Raw genomic sequence first — 22560 nt, 5'->3', positions numbered from 1 at the left:
TGACCAACAAGCCAACTTGTGGCTGTGGTCTTTCGTATTTATTATTGTAATAAACGAACCTTTATTCGTATTAATGATAAAACACATTGGCATTCTATATCTTTGTCCCTTTGTCACAAGCATAGATATAGTCCTTACAGTTATTACAAGTACTAGTAAATGATCGTTAGGATCGTGAGATATTTACTCAAGTATTATAACTGTTAAACGTGTTCCTAGTCGAAGGGTTACGCCACTAATGAGGATATCGGCCTTTCCCATTAAGACTAGCACTTAGTGTATGTGTACTGCATCTCATCAGTAAACGGTATTGTGATATCGGCATGCATAAGTGGGTGCTCGTAAGTTGACGAGTTCACTGAACTCCCTCACCCTAGAAATCTCTAAGTGGTTCCCAATAATCGAGTAGAGATATCTATGGTATAGTTGTACACCATTAGTCCTTATGACCTAGACATCACCGTGACTTCACTAGAGGACCAGCTGTATCGTGACCTGTCCCTGAGTTCCACCGAGGACCATCCCAAGGGCCAGTGTTCGTGCAGTCCGAAATCTAGTGGGAGGTCTGTGCATTGTAGTCGGGGATTCGATCGCTAGAATAGTCTTGGATGTCCTGTGTGTTCTGAAAGTTTGTATTCATTCTAAGTCTCTGGCCAGAGCTGACTAAGTGATGATTAGAGAATTCGATTCTTTAAGTCATGCACGTAAGGATTACAACACTTAGAACGATCGCACCGTTATTGAACATATAAAGAGGTCTCGATGAACCAATGCCTCTAGTTCAATCGGGACATATGAATCGAAGGGACCGTACTGTACGTTAACTATATCTGAAGGTTCTTGCAGGCACTTCATTTGTATCTAGGGAATCATGACGCGTAGTTGCTAGACGCCAATCTTGATTCGTTGGGTGATTAAGGTGAAACGAGCTTCATCTTAATTGTAACTCGAAGGGGACGAGTTTTGACCACAAAGAGTTGTGGGCCCACGGCTAGCTTACACCTGAACCATCGAGGGTCACACTGCTCGTGCACATGAGATCTTTGAATAGACGGTCAGAGATAAAATAGTTTATCTTTGCATAATTGGAAGTCAATATGATTGAGTCCAACATTCGTAATTTGGAATTATGAATGAGAATAAGAAAAGGAAAAGAATAAGCGAACATGTTAGTGAACTTTCTAAATCGGGAAGTTTCCAAATTTAGAAAGTCCACTGAACTAGGGTTTCTACTTTTGGAAAGTTGGAAAATAAGAGATGGCACTCGTAATGACGAGAAAATTATAATGACTCGGAAATTGTAATCGTTACAATTTTTCGATCATTGAATTGAGAGATACGAGCGATTAAAGAAACTAACGAGCTTAAGCTGTTGGGCCCAGTCCAACTTAAGCCCGCTAGGGTTTCATGCTAGGGACTATAAATACATGATTTATAACCCTAGCACACACAACAAAAACCCTAACCCTAATCGGCCACCCTCTCTCTCTCGCCCTCTCTTCCGCGCGGCCACCACCGCGCCACCACCGCCGCTCCGTCGCCGGAAACGGCCGTTCCTCGGCCGGCTTTTGTTCGGTATTCTTTCTCCTTTATTTTCTTTCCGTTTTATTCTAACTACTTCGTGTCTAGTGCCACGATTTAGTAGATCGAAGTATACGAGGTGAAATCCGAGAGGAGGAAGACCGTAGATCGAAGAATCGAGGAGCAACGCACGAGCCGAAGCCGCACGCTGCCCCACGCGCCGCCTCGCACAACCGCGCGTGCTGTACACGCGCCGCCGTGAGCTGCCACACCGCCGCTGCTGCAGCTCCATTGCTGCCCCGATTCTACGGATTGGTTTCCGTAGTAATCACGACGAATCGTTCGCTCCTACCTCACGCGTCAAGAGGTAAATACTCGAAACCCTAGTTTCGTTTTAGGGTTTAATTTAAACTATGATTTCATGCTTGTGTTTGTATGATTTTATGTGATTATGTGTAATCGATTAAATCGTTGCGAGCATGTTATTTGGTTTAAATTGCGAGCATGTTAATTGATTTAAATTCGGTTAAATTTATTAGCATGTATGTTGTTTTTAATTTCGCTGGAAGCGCAAAGGTACGCAATTAATTGATTTAATTTGTCGGGCATGTACTTGTGTGCTTTAAAGTGGTTTAAATCACGTAAAATTTTTGTTTTCCGCTGCGTATGCGTGCCCGAAACCCAACAAACAAACCAATTTGCCGTGGGTTCAAAATAGAGTATAGTGAGGAGCCTTATTTCGATATGCCGATGTCGTACCATCAACAAGCCTTCCAGCCGGAGCATGAGCCACCCTTCCTTCTAGGGCCAATAGATGATCCGTAGACCACAAAGTTTGATTCATATCCTAGGATTTACTAGTACATCCATTTGGTTATTTTGATTTTTTTTTGTCTTTTTCCTATTCATAAAACATTGCATTTAGATTTTTTTTTTGGTAATTTATAACTATTTTTATTGTTACCGCACTTAATTTGAAATACGTGTCTTCTCTATTTCGTCTAGATGTTTTCAGTGTCACGATTCGATACTATATTTAAGTTCAAGGGTGCACAAATCTCTTCATTAAGTTTATTCATTTCTGCATTTAATTAGTAATTTTTCATCTTCATTTTGAACTATTTTTAGAGCATGCATTTTTTAGTCTAGGTGGTTGACCAATGTTCGGTAACGAGGCTTGCTCGTATTTAGATTGTGATTATAAATTCGTAAATCATGCATATATTTTATGACTTAGTAGTAAATTTTCGTAGAACATAGGTATTTTAATAATGAGTTGCTTGATTCTTGAGCACGGTAGTGAATGAAGAAAATGTTATACTACGTCACATTTGCTTGTAGAAGTTACATTGGGTCCCTCTGAAGCCATTTGTAATAGTAAGATGATTTGGATATTTTTTTTTATCCAATGGAACCTTGAAGCCATTTATAATTTAAAAGATTTATGTCTAGAACCTTGATTGAACCTTTAAGAAATTCATTCTGTAGCTTAATGAAATAGGTAGAAAAGTGGAGAAATTCTGGATTTAATATTCCCTCCATGCTTATTGTTGATTTACGATCCTACTTTGGAAAGCAAGGGGAATGAATTATCGAAACAAGGACATAGAATTAAATATTAAAAGTCCGTAAAACAAGTTCTACTTAAATATATAAAACAAGAAAATCATGTCGAGAGTATATGTATAATTAAATTCTTAATTATTGAAACTCTCCAGTATCGAGAAGGATAACAAATTCCTTAGGGCCGAGAAAATTACTTAAAGTCCGATGAGGCCACCCCAAGTTGAGAAAAAAGGGTACACTTTCCTTTTGTAAACCATTCAATTCAACTATTGGGAAGCCGGAGATGGAATTGTTAGCCTGACTTTTCACCTATCTCTTGCCTATTCCAGAAGAGCGAAAACATACAAGTTAGTACAGAGTCCCTTTGATTCCGAAAGCTTGGTGTTTTACACTAGTCAAGTAGGGGATCGTAGCATGGTGTAGATTTGCGAGACGTGAAAGTATAACATTTCCGAATTCAATCGTGATACTCATTGATGATAGTGGTGATAATATTTGAGGTTCCTAGTGATGATGAGCACTTGAGTCATTTGAAAATTTTGAATACTTGCGCAGTCTTGGGAACGAGTGGTAATGAGAGTTAGTTGGAGAACTGTAGGTGGACGACTTATATGATACTTCTGCATTTGTTTGTTTTTCTTTGTTTGCACCTTGCATGTTTGCTATATAAGTACACTTGTAACCATCTAATTAAGTTAAGAATCGAGCATTTAGAAAATTTTCTATGTGCCGTTTAGTTGTATTTTAGTCATTATTGCATGTAGGAGGTAGATTCGTGCATATTTCATATATCCGGGATTTTGTGGCATTTTAGTTGCTAAAAGGCATACGGGGTAAACGAGGTAGAGAACGGATGAGGATATACGAAATCCAATTATCATACGAGCATTTATTGATTAATTGTATACCTTCATAGCTTCTGATCAAACAAGCATAGATATAATTGAATTCAAAATTAAATTAAAACATTTAAGTAGCACATATAAACATGCTTGGAAATTCGAAATTAAATTAACATACGATTTTGAATTGCACCTGTGACGCCCACTACCGAAATACACTGTACTTTTTTTTTTCCATTACAATAAATAAATACAATGACTTCCGATAAATACAATGTCTCCTACTTAATTTCTCAACAATAATATCAAATACACGTGACAACCAAATGCCACAACTACTCTCGTATTCATAGTTCTCGAATTACAATCATTCTTAAACACAACACTAGATTAAACTCTCTAAAATCTTTGAATAACTTCTACTCCTAAGAGCCATCAACAATATCGTCCACTAATGCACCTGTTACTGAGAATAAGAAGAAAAATAAAGGAGGAGTAAGTCCGAGTGGACTTAGTGAGGAGAACGAGGGAAAAATAGTCGAATCAAATAATAATCACAATATAAGCGTTCAAGGAATTGGAGTTGGAATTGGACCATCTAGAGAATGATCGTTCGATAAGGAATAAGAGGCCAAAGTATAAGGCACATCAATATGATCAGAATCGACAATATAATCAATATGTACAGGTAAAGAACAATATTCAACGGGTAATTCCCGGATATCAATTATGAATTTCGTGGAGATTCCCAAGATAACAATTTCGGATATCAAATATGAGACCATGGAGATTCCCATGGTAACAATTTGTTCATGTACCTGTACCTGCCTTGTGACTCCCTTAGCCGTAACTACCTTATAACACCGATCAGGGAGCTACCCTGCTAATCGATCAATAGGCATGCCCGGGCGCATGCCGATCCATCCATCAGCACAGTTAACCTCCAACTATGCCAATGGTCTAGATCCAATATGGGTACTGTCGAAGAGACCATCCACCGTCGGCCCAATACCGCCCAGCAGTCTTTTTCGAACAGCCCCGGGCCCAACTGGTCAATTATCCTTAGGGCGTCCCCAAAGGAATCAATAATATAGAGATACGGATATGCTTCCGACTATCTCAATTTACATTTTGAATCCCCATAATGAATTCCACTTTGGAAAGAGCCAATATTACAGTTCAACGATTGTGGGATTCCAATAACAAGTGATAATGTCTTATGGTCATAAAATCACAAGTCAAGAAGGGTACGATCAGTGGTTTGAATAAAAGAGTGACCACAATTCAAGGTCGTATAACAATTGACGAAGATGAATCTCAATCAAAAATAGTCTACGGTTAAAATAGAGTCCATAGTTGTATAGCTCGAAAGACAAGTGGTTTCAAAAGATCAATAGAAGTCAAAATATGAACGATCCATCAATTCACAGTAGGCACGAAACGAATGATTTAATGGATAAACAGAATAATCCTAAATGGTCCAAGAGTCGGGAAAAGAACGATTTACGTTTATTGAACCACTGTAGAATAGAAGTGGTTCCAACTAGTATACAAGTCAATATGTGAAACGATTCACAATTGATAAAGAATCGATAAAATAGCTCGATTGAGTAGTCAAAGAATCGGGATAATAAATTATTGAAATAAGTCTCGAATCAAGATGAGAACTTATTTGAATAGTTCGAGGAAGAAGATACGATTCTGAATAAATCAATATTTTCAACAATTCAAGAATCAAAATATAATACGATAGGCAAAATTAAGATATATCACATTTAAGTGATCAAGAAGCAATAACGGATATCTTGTTCTCAGTGTGCATTTTGTTTTTCCAAGAAATAATAGTGAAGAAATAGAGATCCTCACCTGAAGTCCAATGCAAGTGCTATAAGAATGTCTTTACACTCAAGTCACGCTCAAGCCTTGAGCACGAGCGTAATTATGCTCAACACCTATCAAATATTAGAATTAAATAAGTTATCGAATGCTAACATAATGGTTTACTATCCGACTCTATTCCATATAAACATCCTAACTTGAATCTTATGCCATAACTGACAATCGAACATAATATAGAATTTCTATGGCGTTCTATTTAACAAATACAACCCGCTACAGGCATCAATTCACATGGTACAGAGTTAACTCGTGTTTGTTTGACGAGTTCTCGAAACAAATGTTTAAAACATTTGTTTCCACAATTCTTTAGAAAAATCATAACAATTGGTACGATTATCCAAATTGGGGAAGCAATATGCCAAATGAAAGCTAACAACTGCATCTACATGTTCACTGAAGACTCTGATCATAAATTATGATCCCAACATATTCAAAACAGCCCCAAAAGATGACTACAGAAAACTGCCAGAATTTCGGATAAATTCTCTTTTCTGGTACAGTTTATTGTAAAATTCATAATTATTTGTAAATTTATCCAAATTGGCCAAACAATATACCAAATTGAACCTCACAATGTAAACTACAAGTTCTCAGAAGACACACAACCCAAATTATTAGCTCAACATAGCAAAACCGGCTTCGTAAGAAGAATATTCAAAACTGCCCTGTTTACAGATTTACTGTCATCTGATCCGGACCTCTAATCAGCTATAAAATATACTCTAATTCGATACAATTTAACACTTACTTATAGTTTTCGAGGTCCTCTACGAGTTTTGTGAAAGAATGATTCCCAAATTCTCACTCCAAACCCTCCAAATTCTGCTCCGAAAACAGGTGCGGCAGCAAATACTATTTCCTTCAAGGTTCCGGCGAGCGGGCTGAACTTCTTGCCCAATTCCGGCAACCACCGCCGATTAATACTACCGAGCTCCAACACCAATGGAAGGCTAACATCTCAAGGTTTCTAACCGTGTGTCCTGATCGTCAATATTCAACGTCTAAGGCCTCCGAGCAATTAATTCTTCGAAGGACCAAAAGCTGAAATCCGATTCTAAGACAGCTTGTCTTCTTCGTCGGATTCCGGCCACCACCGCCAATCATCTGATGCGACCACCACCGGAGGCGATCTGATCATAATAGCCCCTTGATAAAGCCTTCTTCACGCAGCCCTAATTCTGCCAATAATTCGAATTGGGGATTTCCAATTCCAACCTCAAATTTGTTTCATATACCCCACTTCTTCAAACCCCTTCTTGGATTCGAATTTTATTCAATTAATTTCTCGAATTCAGCCAAGAACCGAGAGAGAAAAGGAGAGAGTAGGCGAGAGAGAAAGAGAGAGGATAGAGAAAGAGAGAAGACGAGAGACGTATTTATCGGGGATTACCAAGTCATAAACTTGATTGCCAAGTTTATAAAAATATTTATTATACTTATCCCCCAGTCATAAACTTGGCTGCCAAGTTTTATAATTATAGAATTATTATGCTTATGCCCCAAAATTATCATATAATAACACATCAGCCCCAAATCTCATTATTAAGTACAATAATCTCTTAAAGGAAACCCATAAGCATAAATTATGGGGTGTTACAATCTCCCCTCCTTTAAGGAATCTGGTCCCCAGATTCTCAACTAATATTCGGACATGGGAAATTATATTTCGCAAATTATCTTCTCGCTAACTCGTGGCTTCTTCAACTTGGTGATTTCTCCATTATACATTTACTTCTTTTCTTCGAGGAATTCGTCACAACTTGGATACCCTTTATGCGGTTAATCTCTAGAAAGTTAGTGGCCGAAATTAGGAACCGGTCTTTATTCATATGATAATTTATCTTCACGCTATGTCGTTTAGAGGAAGAATACTCAAGATTGATTGATGGTGTTAGCTTAGTACGTACCTTGAACTTACTACGAATTTTCCATAAGGTTGAGCTTCACGAAAGAAAAGAAATAGTATTGGCAAGATGGCCTATATGTTCTCAATTTTGGAAATGAGTTGGATAACGAGTGAACTCTTATCGTAATGAATTCCCACAACTGCTCATGAAAGAAACAGTATCAGAAAGTACCAATTGTGGAATCTCAATATTCGTGGTATTATCACCAATACCATTCAAATCATTGGTCTCGTACTAGAGGTAGCCTTGCCGCCGAGCAAGATGTCTAATATATAACGGTCTAATACATACAGGTCGAGATATTGGTAGTCAGCCAATTAATGTGACTTGAAAGGTACAACAATTATTGGAAAAATAATCGAGTTAGGGTTGTAGCTATGAGTGCTACAGATGGTCTGACAAGAAATAAGAGGGATTGATACGAGCTCGATATCGATCGAAGGTTCTAAGTAGCACCCCAATTATCCATGTCATTTTCTTCAAAAGAATGTGCTTCTTCTCAACCGTTTTGCTCGAATCCTTTTGTGGTGAGACATAAGATAATCCTATCAGTTTAGACCATGTACACTTGTGGAACGTTCCTAAGCTCTTCTGACGATCTTGTGAAGTCTTTGCACCTTATTTGATCAACCGAACTTTATCAGTAGCATCTTGCAAAATCTTCAATCGACACGCCCTTTATCAGCCATGATTGGTTGCTCTCGCTCATCTGGTTTTCCGTCACCAGCGAGTCAACACTTTATACCCAACAAGAGATAAGATTTCAGATCTATATCTAAAGAAGAGTGAAGAGGAGGCTACTGGCTCAGTCAACGGTTCTGGTCTACATCAAGTGGTATTGATTGCTCTTCATCAAACTCGAAGAGGGGAACGAATCCTAATTTACCTAATATGATCACTTCGGATGCAAGGAGGACTTGTTTGCAAATGACTATGTTGCTTGCACGGAATTATCAACAATCATGATCGATAATAGAACTTGAATAATACAAGGTGATGTAGAAAAGTCGAATCATAAGGTGTTCAAGGGAATAGGAAACCTTGAATAATATGGAATCAAAATCATAATATGTTTAAGTGAGATGAGGAATCTCACTCATGATCAATAATTGAGATGATATATTCAAGAATTGGAAACCTCAAGAAAAGTTGGTAACCAAGACTATAAAGTATTGAAACTAGAATAAAAGAATCAATTACGATCAACAATGAAGTTTAAGCTGTACATCATCTTATCCAGAATCAATGCGAGAGGGAGAATAAATGTGGAGTTACTTGCACCAGAATAAAAGATTCCCCACATAGCAAAGAAGAAAAAAATAATATTCAATGGAAGATAAAAGAATTGAATAGAGAAACTCTCGGAAAATTCAGCTCATCCTTGAGCAAGAATGAAAACAAGATTCAGGTGAGTCGAGTCGAGTGATAGAGCTCTCAAAATGAGAAATCTAACAAAAGGTATAACCAAATTTAAATGAGATAAGGAATTTTCACAAGAGTGTAATCGACACGAATGAGAATAGAAATCTCATAAGAGTTTAATCTAAGAGAATATGGTTCTCTTATGCCATAATATGCCACATAGAGCAATGAAACGAAATCGGATTCAATAAAATGATAAAAGAATCGAGCAAATGAACGGATTCAAAAGAATCGAGTAAATAAACTCTCAGGCATTTGGCACAAGCATTTGGCTCACCCTAGATTATAAATGAAAACGAGATTAAGGTAAGCCAAATAAAGTGAAATAGTACTCAAAGGAATGAGAAGTCTGACAAAAGGTATATCCGAATTGAAACGAGATTAGAAATCTCATAAGAGTTGAATCAATTTCGAATGAAATAAGAACCTCATAAAGTAGGTAAATAAAAGTGGATGGTAGAAGAATAAAATAGAGTCTCGGAAAATGGATAAGACAAATCATAGAATTATTCAAACGGGTTACGAAACCTCATTTGTGATCAATAATAGCAATGTGATGTGGCCAAAAGAACCAAGAACGTCAAATATCTATAGGAAAATAGATAAGAGTCTCGATTAAACTAACTCAAATATTATGAATTCGGGATCAATTCGTGTGGAAAAGCACGTAAGATAAATTTTTCTTGTCTTCGGATCTTGTCCTTAGATTTATTGAGCAGACATACCAGAAATTACTAGTCTTTCTTCTGAACTCTTGTGGATTTCGTAACTATTTGCGTTGAAAATAGAGGCACGAACAACTTGCCATTCTTGAATGGACCGGTCTCTTTCGGCTAGAATTAACTTTCATGCTTGCGCAGTCCATCTAAACCTCGAACAAACACGATAAACCGAGTCCAAATAACATGTCGAGACCTAGGATTGATGGTAGGACATTAATATGGAATATTTCTCTCTATCTATTTCGATAATAGACGCCAAAATACCTTCTCAATACCTCTAATACTGAATGTTGACTTACTATTATAGGCAGCTATACCGTCAATAACCTCAATTTCAAACGTAAATTCAGAGCTCTCTAATATACAAGAGCCTAAACCCACCTTTAAAGCCTAAGTATCTACAATTTCCAAGGATCCATATCCGGCGTCGCTCGGGTACCCAACCCAAGCTCTGATACCACCTGTGACGCCCACTACCGAAATACACTGTACTTTTTTTTTTTCCATTACAATAAATAAATACAATGACTTCCGATAAATACAATGTCTCCTACTTAATTTCTCAACAATAATATCAAATACACGTGACAACCAAATGCCACAACTACTCTCGTATTCATAGTTCTCGAATTACAATCATTCTTAAACACAACACTAGATTAAACTCTCTAAAATCTTTGAATAACTTCTACTCCTAAGAGCCATCAACAATATCGTCCACTAATGCACCTGTTACTGAGAATAAGAAGAAAAATAAAGGAGGAGTAAGTCCGAGTGGACTTAGTGAGGAGAACGAGGGAAAAATAGTCGAATCAAATAATAATCACAATATAAGCGTTCAAGGAATTGGAGTTGGAATTGGACCATCTAGAGAATGATCGTTCGATAAGGAATAAGAGGCCAAAGTATAAGGCACATCAATATGATCAGAATCGACAATATAATCAATATGTACAGGTAAAGAACAATATTCAATGGGTAATTCCCGGATATCAATTATGAATTTCGTGGAGATTCCCACGATAACAATTTCGGATATCAAATATGAGACCATGGAGCTACCCTGCTAATCGATCAATAGGCATGCCCGGGCGCATGCCGATCCATCCATCAGCACAGTTAACCTCCAACTATGCCAATGGTCTAGATCCAATATGGGTACTGTCGAAGAGACCATCCACCGTCGGCCCAATACCGCCCAGCAGTCTTTTTCGAACAGCCCCGGGCCCAACTGGTCAATTATCCTTAGGGCGTCCCCAAAGGAATCAATAATATAGAGATACGGATATGCTTCCGACTATCTCAATTTACATTTTGAATCCCCATAATGAATTCCACTTTGGAAAGAGCCAATATTACAGTTCAACGATTGTGGGATTCCAATAACAAGTGATAATGTCTTATGGTCATAAAATCACAAGTCAAGAAGGGTACGATCAGTGGTTTGAATAAAAGAGTGACCACAATTCAAGGTCGTATAACAATTGACGAAGATGAATCTCAATCAAAAATAGTCTACGGTTAAAATAGAATCCATAGTTGTATAGCTCGAAAGACAAGTGGTTTCAAAAGATCAATAGAAGTCAAAATATGAACGATCCATCAATTCACAGTAGGCACGAAACGAATGATTTAATGGATAAACAGAATAATCCTAAATGGTCCAAGAGTCGGGAAAAGAACGATTTACGTTTATTGAACCACTGTAGAATAGAAGTGGTTCCAACTAGTATACAAGTCAATATGTGAAACGATTCACAATTGATAAAGAATCGATAAAATAGCTCGATTGAGTAGTCAAAGAATCGGGATAATAAATTATTGAAATAAGTCTCGAATCAAGATGAGAACTTATTTGAATAGTTCGAGGAAGAAGATACGATTCTGAATAAATCAATATTTTCAACAATTCAAGAATCAAAATATAATACGATAGGCAAAAGTAAGATATATCACATTTAAGTGATCAAGAAGCAATAACGGATATCTTGTTTTCAGTGTGCATTTTGTTTTTCCAAGAAATAATAGTGAAGAAATAGAGATCCTCACCTGAAGTCCAATGCAAGTGCTATAAGAATGTCTTTACACTCAAGTCACGCTCAAGCCTTGAGCACGAGCGTAATTATGCTCAACACCTATCAAATATTAGAATTAAATAAGTTATCGAATGCTAACATAATGGTTTACTATCCGACTCTATTCCATATAAACATCCTAACTTGAATCTTATGCCATAACTGACAATCGAACATAATATAGAATTTCTATGGCGTTCTATTTAACAAATACAACCCGCTACAGGCATCAATTCACATGGTACAGAGTTAACTCGTGTTTGTTTGACGAGTTCTCGAAACAAATGTTTAAAACATTTGTTTCCACAATTCCTTAGAAAAATCATAACAATTGGTACGATTATCCAAATTGGGAAAGCAATATGCCAAATGAAAGCTAACAACTGCATCTACATGTTCACTGAAGACTCTGATCATAAATTATGATCCCAACATATTCAAAACAGCCCCAAAAGATGACTACAGAAAACTGCCAGAATTTCGGATAAATTCTCTTTTCAGGTACAGTTTATTGTAAAATTCATAATTATTTGTAAATTTATCCAAATTGGCCAAACAATATACCAAATTGAACCTCACAATGTAAACTACAAGTTCTCAGAAGACACACAACCCAAATTATTAGCTCAACATAGCAAAACCGGCTTCGTAAGAAGAATATTCAAAACTGCCCTGTTTACAGATTTACTGTCATCTGATCCGGACCTCTAATTAGCTATAAAATATACTCTAATTCGATACAATTTAACACTTACTTATAGTTTTCGAGGTCCTCTACGAGTTTTGTGAAAGAATGATTCCCAAATTCTCACTCCAAACCCTCCAAATTCTGCTCCGAAAACAGGTGCGGCAGCAAATACTATTTCCTTCAAGGTTCCGGCGAGCGGGCTGAACTTCTTGCCCAATTCCGGCAACCACCGCCGATTAATACTACCGAGCTCCAACACCAATGGAAGGCTAACATCTCAAGGTTTCTAACCGTGTGTCCTGATCGTCAATATTCAACGTCTAAGGCCTCCGAGCAATTAATTCTTCGAAGGACCAAAAGCTGAAATCCGATTCTAAGACAGCTTGTCTTCTTCGTCGGATTCCGGCCACCACCGCCAATCATCTGATGCGACCACCACCGGAGGCGATCTGATCATAATAGCCCCTTGATAAAGCCTTCTTCACGCAGCCCTAATTCTGCCAATAATTCGAATTGGGGATTTCCAATTCCAACCTCAAATTTGTTTCATATACCCCACTTCTTCAAACCCCTTCTTGGATTCGAATTTTCTTCAATTAATTTCTCGAATTCAGCCAAGAACCGAGAGAGAAAAGGAGAGAGTAGGCGAGAGAGAAAGAGAGAGGATAGAGAAAGAGAGAAGACGAGAGACGTATTTATCGGGGATTACCAAGTCATAAACTTGATTGCCAAGTTTATAAAAATATTTATTATACTTATCCCCCAGTCATAAACTTGGCTGCCAAGTTTTATAATTATAGAATTATTATGCTTATGCCCCAAAATTATCATATAATAACACATCAGCCCCAAATCTCATTATTAAGTACAATAATCTCTTAAAGGAAACCCATAAGCATAAATTATGGGGTGTTACAGCACCAATTTACAAATAAATTATCGTAGATAAATTATCACATAATTTCGAGAATCAAAACTTACTTTCAGAGCATGGGATTTCGAGAGGGACTCTTTCCAACGGCATAGCGCTAACAACAACAGCGTGTGGTGAGCGGCAGCGGCAGCCGCGACGCTATGGGGTGGTGGCGGTGGTGTCTTGTGGTTTTACTCTCCAATTGAGTTTCACCCCGAACGCGCTAATCCAACAATTCTATAGCACTAGATATATAAAATGTTAGAAAATAACGAAAAATAAACAAGAGGAAAGAGAAGATAAGAACCGCGGTGGCGGCTCGGCGACGACAGTGGCGGAGCGGCAGCTGGGGTGTGCAATCGAGAAGGGGAGCGACTAGGGTTATGATAAGTTGGAAATTCATATTTCAACTCCTCTTTGGTTATGTATGTATCCTTGGATTCTCAAGTCTAGTTGGGCTAAAGTTTGGATCGGGTCCATTAAGTTGTAAGGCCCACACCCTGTGTATGCTTCGTTTCTAATAAACGATTTATTGGAATTATATAACAATTACATAACTGTGATGAGCAGAAAATTCTCATCAATACGAGGGCAATTTAAATTATTCAATTGAGTGTATATGCTAAATAGGGAAAAAAAATTCAATTAAGAAAGTTGCTCTTGGGCTTAGAAATCTTTGTAATTCGAACAAAAGTTGCTCTTGGGATTAGAAATTCAATTATCCAATTGAGTGTATATGCTAGTCGTGGGCTTAGAAATCTTTGTAATTCGAACAAAAATTGCTCTTGTACCAACTTGTCCCAAGAATCCCGATGGAGATAAAACTCTTTTTTAACTTAACTGCCATCAAGTCGGTGAATGCCCAACGAATAAAGATTGGTTTTCAGCAACTACGCGTCATGATTCCCTAGATACAATTGAAGTCCCTGTAAGAACCACGTTAACCCCATATCATAATATGTTTGAACGCGGTTTTTGGGAATGCCAAATTTCATAAGGTGTCAATGTTGGGTTTCGGGCACGCATACGCAGCGGAAAACAAAAATTTAATGTGATTTAAACGACTTTAAAACACACAAGTACATGCCCGACAAATTAAATCAATTAATTGCGTACCTTTGTGCTTCCAGCGAAATTAAAAACAACATACATGCTAAATAATTTAACCGAATATAAATAAATTAACATGCTCGCTTTTAAACCAATTAACATGCTTGCAAAGATTAAAACGATTACACATAATCACATAAAATCATACAATAGCAAACATGAATTCATAGTTTAAACATAAACGAATCGAAACTAGGGTTTCGTATATTTACCTCTTGAAGCGTGAGGTAGGAGCGTTTAGCAAGTCGAGATTGCTACGGAAACCAATCCCTACAATCGGGGCAGCAGCGGCGAATCAGCCACGGCGGCGCGTGAGGTACACGCGCGGTCTTCCGGGGCGGCGCGTGGGGCAGCGTGCGGCTTCGGCTCGTGCGCTGCTCTTCGATTCCTCGATCTTCGATCTTCCTCCTCTCGGATTTCACCTCGTATACTTCGATCTACTAAACACGTGGCACTAGACACGTATATAGTTAGAAAAACGGAAGAAAAAGAGAAGGAAGGAGACTACCAAGCCAATCGGCCGATCAACGGCCGATTCCGGCGAAACGGCGGAGTGGGCGGCGGTGTTGGCCGTGGGAGAGAGAGGCCGAGAGAGAGAGGTGGACGGCTGCTAGGGTTAGGGTTGTGTTTTTTTTTTTTTTGTGCAAGACCTATAAATCAAGTATTTATATGTCTTGCATAAAACCCTAGCGGGCTTAAGTTGGACCGGGCCCAAATCCTTAAGTCTGTTAGTACTTTTACTTGCTCGTCTCTCTTAATTCAATGACCGAAAAATTGCAACGATTACATTTTCGGAATCATTATAATTTACTCGTCATTACGAGTGCCATCTCTCATTTTCCAACTTTCCAAAAGTGGAAACCCTAGTTCAGTGCACTTTCTAAATTTGGAAACTTCCCGATTTAGAAAGTTCACTAATACGTTCGCCTATTCTTTTCCTTTTCTTATTCTCATTCATAATTCCAAATTACGAACGTTGGACTCAATCATATTGACTTCCAATCATGCAAAGATAAACTATTTTATCTCTGACCGTTTATTCAAAGATCTCATGTGCACGAGCAGTGTGACCCTCGATGGTTCAGGTGTAAGCTAGCCGTGGGCCCACAACTCTTTGTGGTCAAAACTCGTCCTTTAGAGTTACGATTAAGATGAAGCTCGTTTCACCTTAATCACCCAACGAATCAAGATTGGCGTCTAGCAACTACGCGTCATGATTCCCTAGATACAAATGAAGTGCCTGCAAGAACCTTCAGATATAGTTAACGTACAGTACGGTCCCTTCGATACATATGTCCCGATCGAACTTGAGGCATTGGTTCATCGAGACCTCTTTATATGTTCGATGACGGTGCGATCGTTCTAAGTGTTGTAATCGTCATGTGCATGACTTAGAGAATCGAATTCTCTAATCATCACTTAGTCAGCTCTGGCCAGAGACTTAGAATGATCACAAACTTTCAGAACACACAGAACATCCAAGACTATTCTAGCGATCGAATCCCCGACTACAATGCACAGACCTCCCACTAGATTTCGGACTGCACGAACACTGGCCCTGACAGGTCACGATACAGCTGGTCCTCTAGTGAAGTCACGGTGATGTCTAGGTCATAAGGACTAATGGTGTACAACTATACCATAGATATCTCTACTCGATTATTGGGAACCACTTAGAGATTTCTAGGGTGAGGGAGTTCAGTGAACTCGTCAACTTACGAGCACCCACTTATGCATGCCGGTATCACAATACCGTTTACTGATGAGATGCAGTACACATACACTAAGTGCTAGTTTTAATGGGAAAGGCCGATATCCTCATTAGTGGCGTAACCCTTCGACTAGGAGCACGTTTAACAGTTATAATACTTGAGTAAATATCTCACGATCCTAACGATCAATTACTAGTACTTGTAATAACTGTAAGGACTATATCTATGCTTGTGACAAAGGGACAAAGATATAGAATGCCAAGGTGTTTTATCATTAATACGAATAAAGGTTCGTTTATTACAATAATAAATACGAAAGACCACAGCCACATGTTGGCTTGTTGGTCACCTACTCTAACAATCTCCCACTTGACCTAAAGCCAACTACCCATAAATCGCAATCCCATCGACTCTCGATGTTTCTCATGGACCGATCTCGGTAAAGGCTTCGTGAAGGGGTCTGCTACGTTCTCTTCCGAGGTGACTCGTTCAACCTTAACTTCACCTCTATCAATGATCTCTCGGATCACGTGATACTTCCTCAGAATATGCTTCGACTTCTGATGCGATCGTGGCTCCTTAGCTTGCGCCACGGCTCCGGTGTTATCACAGTACAACGGTACTGGATCACTAGCATCAGGAATGACACCCAACTCTTGGATGATTTCCTTATCCAAGTCCCATCTTTTGCAGCTTCGGACGCTGCAATGTATTCCGCTTCGGTAGTGGAATCGGCCGTCGTGCTTTGCTTGGAACTCTTCCAACACACGGCACCACCATTAAGCGTGAATATAAATCCAGAATTCGACTTCGAGTCGTCCACATCCGATTGAAAACTAGAGTCAGTAAAACCCTCTAATTTCAACTCGGCACCCCCATAAACCAAAAATATATCCTTAGTCCTTCGTAAGTACTTGAGGATATCTTTCACGGCTTTCCAGTGAGCCGGGCCGGGGTTAGACTGATATCTGCTTGTGACACTCACAGCATACGCAATATCGGGTCTCGTACACATCATGCCATACATTATGCTTCCTATAGCAGAAGCATAGAACGTCCTTTTCATCTCCTCGATTTCACTAGGTGTTTGCGGACACATAGATTTCGAGAGACGAACCCCATGGGACACTGGCAAGAATCCCTTCTTGGATTCTTCCATGCTAAACCGTTTCATAACGGTGTCTATGTACAGGCTTTGGGATAAGCCAAGCATCTTTCTCGCTCTATCTCTATAGATGCGTATTCCTAATACATAAGATGCTTTTCCCAAATCCTTCATTGAGAAACGTGTGGACAACCATGCTTTCGTTTGTTGCAACATTCCTACGTCATTCCCAATGAGTAGAATGTCATCAACGTAAAGCACTAAAAATATCACTGCCCTCCCACTATCCTTCTTGTATACACAAGGTTCCTCCGGATTCTTCTCAAAATCAAACTCTTTGATAGTTGAGTCGAACCTAATGTTCCAACTACGGGATGCTTGCTTCAATCCATAAATGGATTGCTGGAGCTTGCAAACCTTTTGCTCACTTCCAGAAGATATGAAGCCTTCCTGCTGCGCCATGTAAATTTCTTCCTCAATATCTCCATTAAGGAAGGCGGTCTTCACATCCATTTGCCATATCTCGTAGTCGTACCACGCAGCTATGGCCAGCAAAATCCTAATGGACTTCAGCATCGCGACAGGCGAAAAGGTTTCCTCATAGTCAACACCTTGCCTTTGAGTGTATCCTTTTGCTACCAATCTAGCTTTATAGGTCGATACCTTTCCATCAACTCCAATTTTCTTCTTATAGATCCACTTGCAGCCTATAGGAACAATTCCTTTGGGTGGATCTACCAAGGTCCATACCTTGTTGGAGTACATGGAGTCCATTTCGGATTTCATGGCAGTTAGCCAATGTCCCATGTCCGCATCCGATACGGCCTCATTGTATGTTCTTGGATCTCGTCCAAGATCAACATGATCTTCATCATTTTCGAGGAGGAATAACCTATCCGGCATTTTCCGAACTCTTTCGGATCTACGTACCGTAGGTTCAGGAGGTATATCAGTGGTTTGATGTATTGGTTCGATTACTTGTTCTTGCGTTTGAACTTCACTTTGTGGTTCTTGAACTACTTCAAGTTCTATCATGCTGCCTTTTCTATCGGATAGAAACTCCCTTTCCAAAAAGGTGGCATTTCTCGAAACAAACGTCTTTGCTTCTTTGACATAGTAGAACTCGTATCCCATCGAGTCTTCGGGATACCCCACAAAGTAGCACAAGTCGGATTTACTATCCAACTTATCTCCCACTAATCGCTTCACATAAGCGGCACAACCCCATATCCTAATATGTTTGTAGTTGGGTTTCCGGGAATGCCAAAGTTCATAAGGTGTGGATTTAACTGCTTTGGTGTTAACTCTATTCAGCAAATATGCGGCAGTACGAAGTGCATGACCCCATAAGTATGCCGGTAAGTTTGTGAACCCCATCATTGATCGAACCATATCTAATAAAGTTCGATTCCGACGTCGGACACTCCATTAAGTTGAGGAGTTCCCGGTGGAGTCCATTGGGATTGTATCCCATTCTCTTTTAGATAGTCAATGAACTCGATGCTCAAGTATTCTCCACCACGATCGGATCGTAGCTTCTTAATACTTCGTCCAAGTTGCTTTTCCACTTCGTGTCTAAAATCTTTGAACTTTTCAAATGTTTCAGACTTGTACTTCATCAAGTACACATACCCATACCTAGAATAATCGTCGGTAAAGGTAGCGAAGTAGTTATATCCACCCTTCGCACTAACACTTAGTGGACCACATACGTCTGTATGGATCAAATCCAAAAGACCCTCGGCTCGTTCCATTTTCCCTTTGTAGGGTGACTTGGTCATTTTCCCTTTAAGGCGGCAGGATTCACAAGTTTGTAGTGATTTCACGTCCTCCAAAGAGAACAATCCTTCACAGACAAAATCGTTCATCCTTCTTAAAGAGACATGACCTAATCTAGCGTGCCAAAGTTGTGCGGGGTTTTGATCTATCTCCTTACGTTTTGCTGATATAACATTAATAGGTATTTCATTTGGATTTAGTTCATACAAGTTGTTTAATAGTCGTCCTTTGCAAATTAAATTCTCATTCTTTTGTATAATGCAAATCGAATTTCCAAAAACAAAAGTAAAACCTTCAATATCTAATACAGGAATAGAAATAAGGTTTCTAATGAGCGACGGAACAAATAAACAATCGTTCAAAACAATAGGAAAACTAGAATCCAAAACATTTAAGTAAATTGTGCCAATGGCTTCAGCAGCAACTCTTGCTCCATTCCCCATCCTTAGGTAGGTCTCACCCGCTCTAAGTCTTCGACTTCTTGTCATTAGCTGCAAATCATTGCACAAATGTGAGCCACAGCCCGTATCCAATACCCAAGAAGAAGAGTTGACAGACAAATTTACGTCAATGAAATACGTACCCTTTTCAGAACCTTTCTGCTTTAGGTAAGCCTTGCAGTTGCGGCGCCAATGTCCTTTCTTTCCACAGTGATGGCAAGCATCATCAACTTGCTTACCAACCTTTGCTTTGGGGCCCCCACTACCTTCACCCACTTCGAACTTGCTGTTTGGGAAGGGAACTCTTTCCCTTCTCTTCTTTTGGAAAGAACTCTTCTTTCCAGAAGTAGCAGCAATGAGAACAGACTTCTCTTTCTTAATGGTGGATTCGAAGCTGACCAACATGTTCATTAACTCATCCAAGGGAGGATCTAGTTTGTTCATGTTGAAGTTCACTATGAACGATTCATAGGAACTAGGAAGAGACAACAGGATCAAATCCAACGAGAGCTCGGCCGGGAGGGTGACATCAAGATTCACTAGCTTTTCAAGGAGACTGATCATTTTGAGACAGTGCTCGTGGACCGAAGTCCCTTCGCGCAGTCTCGCTGTGATCAACTCCTTTGTAGCAGCGTACCTCGATGCCCTAATATTCTCACTATACATGCTATCGAGATGAGCCTTTATATCGAAAGCATGCATGTGAGACTCATATTTCCTCGCAAGCGCGGGCTCCATGGCGGCTATCATATAGCACCTAGCATGAGTGTCATCTTTCTTCCAAACTTCATAAGTTTCCTTTTCAGCATCAGTCGTTGTGGCAGGTATAGTGGCGGGAAGTCTCTCGTTCAAAACATAGAGACGCCCCTCAACAGTTAGCACAAGCTTAAGACTACGCAACCAATCTAGGTAATTAGGGCCATTGAGTTTATTGTCGAGGATTGACATTATGGGATTCTTAGACATGATTATCTGAGACATATAGAGAAGAGGATTATTAGAGATTCGCGTTAAATGATTGTTACAATTAAATGTTTGGACTTATGTTATTTAATTGTTCTCCCACTAATTTTATCGAGTTCCACTTCCCTCTAGTAGACAAACGAGAAAACGGATTTTTCTTAATGGGCTTTAGGTCCAATAGACAAATATAACCCGTAGTTAATCTAGCCCGATTATATTTGCCCAAAGGTAGATCACAATCAATCATATCCACAATATGACCCTAAATTAATTTTCCTCACACTTGATAGTGACCTAAGTTAATCTCGCGAATATCAAAATCGTCGTGTGTCAAGTCTAACCTACCAATCAAAGATGCTCATAGAACTTGATTATGCCAAACTAATGCAGTCCCTAGTTAATCTAGCCGACCACGTTAATTCAACATAACCCTTTTCTATGGCTACCTTCATCAATATGTCAATTGAATTACAGCTTACTCTACCATAGCACTCCCCGCTAACACGGCTTACTGCACTACAGCAAAGGGCTACACATAATCCAACCGTTGGCAGAAGGAAAGAAATAACTCAACAGATTGGGTCATTCTTTATAGCTTGAAATGATTCTCAATTAGATTAAGAATGAGGGGTTTTATTAAAAGTTTTATCTCATCAGAAGGTTCGGATTGGTCTATGTGATTCCTACATCTATTATCTCTAAAGGTATATGGAAACGCATATTGTCCTAAGAGGAACATACGACCTAACTATATAATTAATTACATTAATTAATTATCGGGTTTTTCAAAATAATTATAGAACCTCAACTAGCATAAATCATTCATATAATGTTGATGTACTACTAATTAAGTTGAATTTATAATCAATATTATATAGGGTAAAAAGCATTTTACCCCCTGGACTTTGGGGTGTTTTGCACGGCGCCCCCCCAGCTTACAAAATTTGCACGTTTTTACCTGAACTCGTTAATTCGTTGCACGATGCCCCCTAAACTCAATTTTCCGGCAATTTGGACCAGAATGTTAAAACATGTGCTTTGAACGTGAGATTTTGAGGGGTAAATTCGTCCATTCACTTGCATCTTTAATATAAAATACAAATAGATATTAAAAAAAATAAAAAGAAAAAAAGAAAAAAAAAAAAGGATGACAGCTTCTTTTTCCTGTGCCAAATGGATAACAGCTTCTTTTTCCTTTTTTTCTTTTTTCTTTTTATTTTTTTTAATATCTATTTGTATTTTATATTAAAGATGCAAGTGAAGGGACGAATTTACCCCTCAAAATCTCACGTGCAAAGCACATGTTTTAACATTCCGGTCCAAATTGCCGGAAAATTGAGTTTAGGGGGCACCGTGCAACGAATTAACGAGTTCAGGTAAAAACGTGCAAATTTTGTAAGCTGGGGGGCGCCGTGCAAAACACCCCAAAGTCCAGGGGGTAAAATGCTTTTTACCCTATTATATATGTGTTCTATTAATTGAAATCAATTTAACAATTTAAATCAATTTGATTAATCTAACACCTATTTACTAAAATAGATGATTGTCGATCCAATTATCTAATTGGGATTACTTGAAAATAATTTTCCAAAAATTAAAATCAATTTGTTTTAAGTTTAATTTTAGAAATCTGAAATAAATTTTTTTTTTTTTTTTTTCAGTAAACCGGTTCGGCCCAACCGGTCTGATCGGTTCGGACCGAAGCGGTCCGGTTCTGTCCGGTCCAGCTGACCCAAATCAGCGGGCCGGGTCAGTCGGACCGGGAACCGGTCTGACCGACCCGAATCCACGTGGATTCGGTCAACTAAATCGTACACAACCATCGAACCGGCCGGTTCGACCGGTTCGATCCGATTAAACAAAAACCGATGTTTAAAAAATAACTTCAGATCCGAT

The sequence above is a fragment of the Erythranthe guttata genome, chromosome 14 (assembly GCF_056151865.1).
Source record: "Erythranthe guttata isolate IM_541 chromosome 14, IM_541, whole genome shotgun sequence".
NCBI lineage: Eukaryota > Viridiplantae > Streptophyta > Magnoliopsida > Lamiales > Phrymaceae > Erythranthe > Erythranthe guttata.
This window is presented reverse-complemented; position numbering follows the sequence as displayed.